Raw genomic sequence first — 12,071 nt, 5'->3', positions numbered from 1 at the left:
TGAGTTGGCTACACATCCTAGAACAGGTGGGTTTTAATACCTCCCATTTTAATTTTAATTTCCACATGAACAGAATAAACCTGGATGCCTTGATACCTCATTTTCCTGTGCTGATGGAAAGTAAAAGTCAACCTTTCTCACACTGGACAGCTCGCTTTTTGATGCTCCTGCCATTACTGACATGGCAGCTGTCAAAGCAGTTCGCCATGGAAACACCCGTTAGCTCATCTGATCCCATCTCTCTGCCAGGACAGGATATAGGCCCTAAAAATGCTTCCTGGTCTAATGGCTGCTTAGGGGGTTATTTATCCGAGGTTACAGCAAGCACGGCTTCTAAAAACAGGAAATAGAGTCTCACCTAGGTTAATTATGATACCCGTTATGACAATGCAGTGGAGGCTTTCTTCAAGCCAAGCTTGCACTCCCATGCAAGGCTCTTGGAACCTCATCTGCTATCAGGGAGCTGAAGTTGCAGCTCTCACAACCCTCATAGGACCTTGGGAGTATTGCATATTCCTACTCATGTCACATCAGATGCATGCCTGATCAGAAATAAAGAAAATTGGGCCTCCCTGGTGGCGCAGTGGTTGAGAGTCCGCCTGCCGATGCAGGGGATACGGGTTCGTGCCCCGGTCTGGGAGGATCCCATATGCCGCGGAGCGGCTGGGCCCGTGAGCCATGGCTGCTGAGCCTGCGCATCCGGAGCCTGTGCTCCGCAACGGGAGAGGCCACAACAGTGAGAGGCCCGCGTACCACAAAAAAAAAAAAAAAAAAAAAAAAAGAAATAAAGAAAATTATATCAGCTCATGAAGTTCCTAAATTGGTCCTAACTCACAGAGCTCCTTATGGACAAGTTAATTGTCTCATTTGCCTTTGATTGTGACCAACACTTAAAACACTCAACAAGGGCTTCCCTGGTGGCGCAGTGGTTGAGAGTCTGCCTGCCGATGCAGGGGACGCGGGTTTGTGCCCCGGTCCGGGAGGATCCCACATGCCGCGGAGCAACTAAGCCAGTGAGCCATGGCCGCTGAGCCTGTGCGTCCGAAGCCTGTGCTCCGCAACGGGAGAGGCCACAACAGTGAGAGGCCTGCGTACCACAAAAAAAAAAAAACAAAATAAAAAACACTCAACAAAATTTTAATTAATTAAGACTGGGTGAAGAGGAGCTCAAGTTTATCAGCTAACACTCACTGCGTACTTACTACTTGTCCAGCCCTGAGCTAAACATTTGACCTGCATTATCTCATTTAACAACCCCTCGGGGAGATGATATTATTATTATTCCCATTTTGCTGAAAGAAAAAAAATGAGGCTACAAGAGGTTAAATAATTTGCCTGAGGTCACATCCAAGCAAATATGAATTCAAAGTCAAGTTAGTCTGACTCTTCAACCCATATTATTGACCACAGTATGATACTGGCTTTCTGCTCTTGGCTTATTTTTGGAGGAGCAGTGCTTTCAGAGAAGAGAAGTGAGAGGCAGTATCATTGCTGTCATACATCCTGTAACTTTAACTCGGCCCTCGCTTCTGGGAGGTACCTGTCCTCCTTTCCCACCCTCCTTGGTCCTCACCTGACCCTCACCACGGCTTCCATTGCTCCACTCTCTCTTTCTTTTTTTAGCCTGTTTTCTATCAAAACTCTGAATGATGGGTGAACTAGAGAACCTCTAATGAGAGTCAGCACCTGCCCACTCACGCCATCCTGACATGGTGGTCCACTTCATCTGGTGAATTTCAAGATCCTCTCCCTGTAGCACTGGTGTCGTTCATGCAGGTGAAGAGGTTTCTATGAGATCTCACGTTTATGTTGGGCATAGGATTATTCTTTTCCTTGCATGTAAACCACACTTTTTGATTTCCTTTAATCATTTCTGCATTGCTTTGAACATTATCTTGATATAAAGGGGGAAATATGAGGCCTCAGGTATCAATGTAAAGTTTATTGAAAGTCTAAACACAAATACGCATCTGTAAATACAGAGTATGAAGAGCAGTGAAAGGTGATTCATAAGACCTAGGTTCAAGCCCAGATTTCCCAGTCAGTTCTAGGAAGCCTTGGGAGAGTCTCCTAAGCTCTCTAAGCCTCAGTTTCTGCAAAGGAAACAACAGTGCTGGGTGGTAGGTCCCTCTAGGGCCCTCCCAGCTTTAAAATCTCAGTGTTTTTGGACCCCTGGCCGTGCTGACCCTGATGCGAGCAGGGGAAGAATGTTTGTTCTGAATAATTGATGTTGCAGAAGCAATAGAAGAAGAAGATGGTGTTTTCTTCCCAGGATAGCCAGGTGAGAGGTGTAGGTAAGAAGATGCCCAAGGAACAGAAGGTGTGCTGTGGAGCTGAGTTAGAGCGAGCTGGTCTGCTTGGGAAAGGACAGAAATGCAGAGACCCTTCCCCCAAGAAAGTCTCCTTGGAGCCCAGCTGACGATGCTGGTGACTCTCTGTTGGGTGGTTCTCACACTCTTTCTTGTAAGAAACCTGTTACACGATGGGCTCAGCAGGATTAACTCATCCAAACAACAACTGGGTTCCAGATATTTTATAAGAACTGAAAATAAAAGACAAAGTCAGATCTGTTCTTAGAGATGGACGTTTATCAGGGGAACAAGGAAGAAGATGATCTAAATTTTTAGCGGAGGCTTGTACAGAGTTAGAGGCGGGAAGAGTTAGAGATACTAAATCTGGGAGAACACTTTCATCTTCAAAGTTTGTATAACTGCTTTTTCTATTTGAACATCGCATTATCTAGGGCATGTTTTACCGATCAAATTCTCTTCATTTGCTTCCTTTGGGGCCTGAAACACTGTATCTAAAACCCTACTATCCCCCATGCCCCATGGCTTGCCAGGATATATTATTTTATACCCACTCATAATGTCCTTAACTATTTGATGTCTGATAAGTCCTAGCTCCCCAACACCATAAAAAGCTTCTGAGGACAGGATTCGGACTTTGTTCAACAATACTTAACCTAAAATTAAGTACATCCAATTTCTTCACCAAATGTAGATGGCAGTTCTTTCCCAATCTGGGCACGAGGTAGAATCTCACTTCCCTGCACCCTGGAAATTGGGAGTCGCCTTAGGACTTGCTTTCAGTGATGAAATTCGAGCCCTCTGGCAGAAACCTAGAGAATGCCTGAAGAGTTTCAGCCATTCTGTTTTTCTCTCGGGCATGTGTCAGGTGACAGCTGCTGAGCAGCCAGGGGCCCAGAGTGATTCAGATGCCATGGCACAAATTCCCTGCCAACCTGCGATGCTCCAGTAGCCTGGTAGGAAGTGTAGCTTGAAGCACTGAGGTTTGACCCTTGTCACCACGGTGTCACCAAGCCTGGCCCGACTGGTACGGAAGAGCTCCACAACTATCCCCTAAGCTCTGTCCCAGTGGCTCGATCATAGCCCATAAGTAGGACGTGAATAAACTAGGTTGGCAATGCCCTGGGGAAAGCTACCTCCACTGGAATAGACTTTGCTAGGTCTGCCTCATATGTCCTTGTCCTGTTTCTAGAAAATAGCCTTTCAAAGCCACTGACATTTCATATTTTTCTGCATGTCTTCCTCTTTGAAGCTACTTTCCCTTAGCAGGGAAGGTCTCTATCTTTGCCTGCAGAATTTAAAAGTCAGAATAAAGAAATGCCATAAATTGTCCTAGAATAGGGCAGAGAACTTTGGGGAGAGTTAGAAATAGAGAGATTGTCTGAAGGAGTGTGCAAAGATTGGAAAGGGAAGGTTCCACGAGAGACAGCTTCCCAGGGACCTTGGTCAGGACCCACTGAGACACTGAAATCGATGGTGTCAGCCCAGTCCCAGCATTTCATTCACCTACTGGGTGACTCTGGGCACGTTTCCTCAACCTCTCTAGCCACTGAGGTTTCCTCATCCAGAAAACAGGGTAAGAATAGAAACCAGTTCTTGAAGACATAGAAGATAATTGAAGACACAGAAAGAAGATAATGTTTCTTATTAATAAGGAAAAAAAATTATATTATGTGCTTTTTAAAACAGTCTTAAATAAAGAAGATAAGTGAGATCATTTTCTAGTGCATTTTAAGTGTTCAAAAAAAATGATAGCTCTAAGGATATAAAAGGATATGGAAACATTCACCCACGGCCCTGGCACACGAAAGGGTGCTCTGCCGGGGTCCAGCCTCCAGGAAACTCTAACGCGTTTGCCCAGAGTTCACTGATGTGGCCATGGGCCCTCACACAGGTGATGATGATGCTTTTTCAGATAGCAGAGCTTGCCTCAACCTCCACCAGCTAAAAATGCTCTCTGGAAAGTGCTCAATAAGGTCTTGAGAAACGAGGGAGACCGTGATGAATGATGAGGTCAAATCAAGGGAAAACCTCATTTTTCCTGGGCTGAGCTCCAGGACTTTTCAGAAAGTTAGAAGCCGTTGGCCTTCATTCTGTTCACCTGACTTGGAGACACTGGCCAAAGGCCTCAGGACAAAGGGGAACGTGGAAGGTTATTTGTTCCTCACCTGGGGCCATGCTTGTCCTCTTGTTCCAACTGGAAGTGGCCCCAGAAAAAGCAGAAAGGAGGAAAAGTTTGCTTTTAGTTTCCCCACCTTCCTTTTCTGTGCCCTCACCGGGTATCCTACCTGGACAGAGGCATCTGAAGCTTTCTTAAATATGATTCCCTCCCATAGAGTGGAGAAAACCAAAGGTTTTAATTAAATATCTGAAGCTGATCACTCTCTCATCGGCTCTTTTGTTTATTGTCCCAAAGCCTCAGTTTCCTGGAAATTGTAATAACCACTTCGAAGTATAATAATTACTTTATTACATTATAGTAGTAACAGATTTTAGTTCTACTTGAACAGCAAAGACCAAAAAAGATTCATTTCTGCTTCTGTAGGTAAAGTAAAATTTTTTCAACTGGATAAAATTCCCTTGCTTGCTCACTCCCTTTATTCTTCATCAATCCCTCCACTCAAGAAACATTTATTCTCTACATGGTATTGAACTAAACAGGGTTAGATACTGAGGACGACAAGGTAATTAAGACAGAGCCCCCAACCCTCGTGGAGCTGACAGCCTGAGGAAGGAGTTAGATACATAAATAGATTGTAAAGCAAGGCAGTAAACGCAGTGTTTGAAATACGGCCAGTGTATCACACAGGAGGCCCTGCAATCCACCCTGGAGAGTTCAGGGAAGGCTTCCTGGGGGAGGAAGCGCCTGGCCTGAGTGTGAATGAGACCTTAGAGTGAAATAGGTAAAAGAGGCAGAAGGGAAAGGAAAGCAGGGGTGGGATAGAGGAGGAAAGGTTAATTCAGGCAAAGGGAAACAAGGAAGCGAAGTGGGCAAGGAAAAAAGCATTTCCGTTTTGCCTCAAGATGGAGGTGGGGAAATGACAAAACAGAGAGATTTTCCTTGCACCCAGTAAACCTTCATTTTAGAAAGGACACGGTAAAGTGCACCCTTCCTCCCTGGAATCACCTCCGTATTCCATCCTCCATGGAGTCCCATGTACATTTAATTCAGGGTGAAAATGGAAGAAAAAATAAAATGTGATTGTCTAAATGTTCAAAGCTCTCCCCACCTCTCTGTCTCTCTCTCCCATTTTCTGTTCCTTTTGTGAGCACCAAACCCCCAATGGTAGGAAGCATTAGTCTAAAAATAGCCCCTCTCAAAGACCCAATTTTTTTCTGAGTTTCGTAAAACATCTGCTGAACAGTTTCCTATAACTGTTTTTGGCCATTAAATCAAAGCCGAGAGAAACAATGTTCTGTTTCTGCCTTGAAAGCAAAGAACTGCCATCAGGCCTTCCTCTCAGACCCCGACGACAATAGGCCAGAAATAGACCAGGGAGGCTTTGAAACACCTTAAGACCTGCGTAGGAGCAGGGAGTTACTGGGGTCTTATTTTTCTTTCTTTTTAAAGAGGCAGAAAGAAAATCTCTTGCTCATCTCCCAAGAGCAGAAAAGAGACTCACATAGGCAAAACCTCATGGGAGAGGGTACACTCCCCCATGCAAATTGCCACCTGCAAGAGCAGGCTGGTGAGATGCGGGCAGAGATGTTAGATATGTGGTCCTGGGTTGGCAGGAACAGCCGTGCGGGGGGCAGAGGGTAAGGAGGTCGGCGTCTGACTGTAGGGTCGAGCTTGGCTTTGTGTTCTACTTGCGGGGCGCCCACTGGTTCGTGTGGCACAGACGTGGATGTTTGCTGGTCCAGGGGGGAAACTCACAGACACAAGGTCTAAAGACCTAGTAGGCACCGTCCAGACTATGCTTCCAACTAGCCCAGGGTCCTGGGCAAGACATTTCACCTCTCTGACCCCGTGTTTCTTCTCACCCAGGAGGTTCGAGCTGTTCTAAAGTGAACAAGCATTGGTTCAAAAGCTGCTGGGCCTGACGATCAAGGCAGATGGAGGAAAGAGGAGGAAGCCTGGGGTGATGCGGTCGGGGAGGCTGCCCGGGGCTCAGCTCAGCAGCTGGGGGGTCAGGCTCAAGTGCAGCTCAGTGCTGGAGGGCAGCCGAGGGGCCGATCTGGGCAGAGCCAGCATAGCTAGCCGTGCTGGGCGCTGAGACTCAGAGTTCGTGTACAAGACCTAGTTGGGGGCTGGGGGCACAGAGAGCTCTATCCAGCCCCCCGGGGAAGAGAAGGCTGGGGGGACCTCCTCTCTCTAGGACGGGCCTGCAGGCTGTGTGGCCGAGTGGAGGATCAGTCACACACACACACAAAAAAAATCAAGGCAGCCTCTTGGTGCCAAGGGACAGTGGGAACAACAGGTGAGAGGACCTGTGACCCTGCCGTTCACAGCACAGAGGGTTCACCCATGGTGTGTCTGCTGGCCTCCCTTGACGCACGCTTTTGGCCTCAAGGTATAACACTGCCTTAAAACAGCGATACTCAGTGCCACCTTCGGACTAGCTCAGAGCAGAGATGGCCCGGGGACCCAGCTGCAAGCACAGGTGTGGACAGGTGGGCCTGAGGGGAGCCTGTAGTGCAAGGCTGACAGGGGGCTGGGGGTGGTGAGCTGGGGCCCTTCCCCTGGAGCCAGTTCCTTGTAGGTCTGTGCGCTCGCTCTCTGTTTGGGCAGAATGGCCCACGCAGGTTTGGGCTGACACTGGATTCCACGGGTCATGTCCATCAGAATTTGTGATTGGCTCAGAAGGCCGTGGAGGCTGACCTGTCTAGTCTGTGGACACAGCTGGGTGGATGCCAAGTCTGGGGTGGTCAGAGCAGAACCAGGAACCGGAAATGTGTGCCCGTGTCATGGTTTGTGGGCTTGTCCTGAGCACAGAACGGAGCCAAAGGGAAGCAGGGCTCTTTTCTTTCTTCTCTCCTTCTTCCTCTTTCTTTCTTCTCTCCTACTTCCACCCTCCCTCTTTCCTTCCTTCTTTTTTTCTCTCTCCCCGCCCCCTCTTTCTCTCTCTCAGTAGATGCCAGCTCGTATCAGTAGCACTCTGGGAAGAGTTTAATTAAAATGACATAGATTAAGATTTTATCGCCCCAGATGAAACCAAAAGCCAGTTCAGGTAAAGAAACAATCCCAACTCAGTTGTAAACCCTCATGGAATCTGCCTGAGCGCCCAGGATCCAGGAGATGCCACATCCACACTAACGCTGTGAAGCCAGCCAGCATTTGGCTTGTGAGTGAAATAGTTTCTGCATACTTGTCACTTTCCAAGGCAAAGTGGGAGGTCTATTTATAGATCTATATTTATTTGATAGAATAAGCGCCAGCATTGAACTGTCTGCTTTAGGGATTGCCTGAAGCAAATTTAGTCTGTGTGTGCGCGCGTGTGCGTGTGTACGTGTGTGTGTGTGTGTGTGCACGTGCGCTCACGTGGGCCAAGCTGGGAAGCAGTGAAGACTAAGTCGGGCTGTGCTCGCAGCTCCTGAGCCCCCGCCTCACTCTTTCCCGGCCACTGAGCATGGAAACCTGGACCTGGGCTTGGTTCTCTGTAGTTTACTGATGAGCAAAGCATATCTACTACTATTTAAGCAAAACCAGCTCAGCTTGGGAGAGGAAAGTGGCTCAATGTCAAATGCGTCATACGGGGGGCGTCCATATTGTAACTGGGGGAAAAGCGTCATAGATAATAATTTTTTAAATGAGTCTATTTAATTTACCATTTTACTCTCACCTGCCTGCCCAGGGAGACAAAAGACAAGCCCTCAGCTGCCATGTATTAGGCCAGGCATCACCCACAAGTTCGGGCAATGGCCACCAGATCCCTGGATTTGCCACAATTTCTGAACCCAAGTGCCTGTCATCGTCCCAGTCCTGCTGCGAGCCCTGGGGAGCCACCCTGCCGCAGGTGGCATGGTGACTGCCACTCGCCCGGGGTGCCCGGGGGCCACCCCTGAAGTCCAGGGACAGGCCCAGGCCCACCTAGAGAAGCGGCTCTGGGGGCTGCTGTGAGGTGAGAGTTCTGCACCGGACCTTGGGCACGGGGTGAGGGGCCCGTCTCCCCCAGTCTCTCTGCCCTTGGCCGGGGAGGGGAGGGCAGCCAGTGTCCTTCCTGCTGCTTCTGAAACCCCCGTTGCGCATCCTCCTCACCCTCTCCCTTCCTGTAGAAAAGAGCCTCGGATCCTTGTGGGACGCAGATGTGAGCCTGACACCTGCTGTGGGCGGGAAGGAACGGGGACCGTTGGGGCCTCTCAGCTGTGCCCACGGTGGGCTCGCATCACGGGGCGAGGGCAGCTGGCTCCTCCTGGGCCGCAGGATCTGGACAGGATGGATCCCGTGGTTGGAAGAGGCTCAGGTGGCTGCCTCTGACCCGCAGTGCTCCCAGCCTCCCAAGGCCGTGTGCTCGGTGTCCAAAGAAGTGGGACTTCTAGCCCTTTGTCCCCTTGGAGGCCATGGGTTTGGTGGGGCTGAGAGGGCAGCAGGTAGTCACGGGACCTCACAGAGCTGGGCACCGGGCCTCCAGAGTAGGTTTCTTGAGAAAGAACCCAAAGTGTAGGGAAGGAGTCTCTTCTGGGAGCGTTTACCGGGCCGGGGTCACGGGAGAAGCCAGCCGTGGATGGACAGCCCTCCCTACAGGGATGCAGCTGCCTGCACAGTGCAACACTGGGGAGACACACACAGACACACACACATGTTAGACACACACAGACACGCACACACGTCAGACACACACACAGACACACACACACGTTAGACACACACACAGATGCGCACACACGTTAGACACACACACATGTTAGACACACACAGACACGCACACACGTCAGACACACACACAGACACACACACACGTTAGACACACACACAGATGCGCACACACGTTAGACACACACACACAGACACGCACACACGTTAGACACACACACACACAGACACACACACACGTTAGACAGACCTAGGTTCAAGCTTGGCCCGTCCACCTGGCTCTATGCCTGGGGGCCAAATATGCAACCTCTCTGAGCCTCATATCAAATAAGATGACACATGAAATGTGTGTTCGCATTTATTCAACCAAAATGTATCAGGAGTCCACTCTGCAGGCCTGTGCCAGGGACTGCGAATACCACAGAGAACAAAGCCAACACGCTGTAACGGGGTCACACCTGGGGAGACAGACAACAAACAAGTGAGCAGACCTGTGAATGTGAACTTACAAGTTGTCACAATAGGCCTGAAGGAGAGGCCTGACAGAGAGCACTGGGTGGGTCGGGGGAGGGAGACCCTGCTCTATCGGGAGTCCTCCCTCAAGAAGTGGTGTTTGGCCACGAGCTGTGTGTGAGAAGAGGCCAGCCTCCCAAAGCAGCAAAGCTCCATCCACTACAGAGCGTCTGCGATGTGTCACCAGGCTCTCGGGATGGAAGACAAAGGTCCCGCCGCTCCTGGTGAGGGAGAGTGGCAGTGAATGCCATTTGCAGCAACATGGATGCAACTAGAGATGATCATACAAAGTGAAGTAAGTCAGACAGAGAAAGACAAATATCGTATGATGTCATGTAAATGTGGAATCTAAAATTGGACACAAATGAACCTACTTATGAAACAGAGACAGAATCACGGACATAGCGAAGAGACTGCTGGTTGCCAACAGGGAGGGGGTTGGGGGGGAATGGAGTGGGAGGGGGGGATCAGCAGATGTAAGCTTTTATATACGGAATGGATAAACAACAAGGTCCTACTGTATAGCACAGGGAACTGTAGTCGATATCCTATGATAAACCATAATGGAAAAGAATGTATATATAGAGATAACTGAGTCACTTTGCTGTACAGCAGAAATTACCACAACATTGTAAATCAACTACACTTCAATAACAAAGACAGTTTGATTGAAAAGAAAAAGAAAATCTTCTTTAAAAAAAGATAATAATGACTTAAGCACCCGAGGCAAATAAGAGCGGGCGGTAGGGTTGGGGGAGCGGGGCGACGGAGGTGCTGCCAGTTCACGTAGAATGGGCAGGGCAGATGCGCTGTGGAGGCGACATTTGGGCAAAGACTGGAGGAATAGGAGGAAGAGCACGGACATCCATGCACTCTGGCTTCTCCTGTGAGGCCACCAGCGGGGCCCAAGCGGGGAGGTGGCGAGGAGGCCCTGGTCGGGCTCCGAGCAAAGGGCGATGGGGCTTAGCCTGAGGGTGGCGGTGATGCAGGGCACACAGAGCAGCAGGGCACTGGACAGAGTTTAGGAGTAGAGGCAACAGGACTTGCTGACCAGCTGAATGTGGGTCAGGAGAACGAGAGGTGTTAGCAGGGCTCTTGAAGACCTCGGCTCAGACGCAGAAGCAGGGAGAAACTATGTCGGGAGAACCAGCATCCGGTTGTGGCCACAGGAATTCCGAGACATCCATGTTGTGAGTTCCACGTGTACCTGGATTCAGAGGGACTTTGGGTTGGAGCTATCAAGGTGTGGTGGCCAGCTCTAGATGCTTCCAAAGCCGTGAGACTGGCTGGATTCACTGAGAAGGAGAGGAGGATTAAAAGGAGAGCTGGGGACCCTCCAAAGTCAACAGGAAGCTCAGAGGGGCTGAGTGGAGACCAGTGAGGCGGGATGGGGCCCAGAGAGAGGGCATCGTGACAGCCCAGGGAAGAAAGCACAGCAAGGAGGCAGGGAGGGACCGTGTCCCACGGCGGTTGAGTGCAAAACAAAAACGAGGACTGAGAACTCACATTCTTCTTTCAGAGTCACCTGAAAGGGTGTCCAGAACCTCCCCCGCAAACAGCTCCCCATTCTTGGTGGTACCTTCCCTGCCCCCATCTGACACTCCAGCATAGAAGCCTCCCAGGCACAGAAGCACCCGTCCAGGCAAGGGGCACCGCTGATGGAAGGTCTGTTCCAAAGCTGCAACCAGCCTTCGTCTGTGGACTCATGAGTTCATGAATGTAAAGAGGAGGGTCGCAGAAAGTGGAAAGAAGCCTGAGGGAATGCGGCCGCTGGCAGGAGCATCTTGATAGGAATGGGATGCAAAGCAGAAGCTAAAGACAGACCTCCACATTCCCTCTTCCCGAACAATTTCTAAACTTCCATCTGATGCCTACGTACCTCTCAGCTAAGGGCAGGGGATACTAAAAGAAGCCCTGCTTTAGCATCAAGACAGCAGCATCTGAGGTCAGAGAGGCATGGAGGGAGCACGCAGGGCAGCATCACCTGCAGCCCCAGGAGCAACCTTCCTGCGGCCCCTCTCCAGGCTGTTTATGGAGAGGAAGGCGGCAGCCTGGGCCACAGAGAAGAAAGCCAAAGCCCCCTCTGCTCGCTGCTGATAACTGATTCTACAAGACAACCAGAAGGAGTCCAGACCGAGATCGAAGAAGATCCAGATGCTGGCGCAGCGGCCGGTTCCTGAGGTATGACAGCTCCTGGGGAGGGGGCCCCGGCTGAGCACCCCCAGCTCAGAGCCAGGCCCCTGGGCAAAGAAAGGACCATGTCCTTAACCTGATCTCCACAATCCTGGCTGCTTCTTCACTGCACCCTCAAAGGCATGGCCCAGGCTCTATACAGTTTGCAGAATCAAATGTGAGGGGTTCAGGACGTGCTTACTAATTGGAATGAGGGGTGTGCATTCTGCACCCAGCCAGGTGCTTTAGACACCTTCCTAGATCCCATCCTCACACACAGCCTCACAAGTCAGTACTAGTCTGTCTTCATTTGACAAAGGAGA

This window comes from Hyperoodon ampullatus, assembly GCF_949752795.1.
Source record: "Hyperoodon ampullatus genome assembly, chromosome: 7".
In the NCBI taxonomy this organism is placed as follows: Eukaryota; Metazoa; Chordata; class Mammalia; order Artiodactyla; family Ziphiidae; genus Hyperoodon; species Hyperoodon ampullatus.
Note: the sequence above shows the minus strand (reverse complement) of the source record.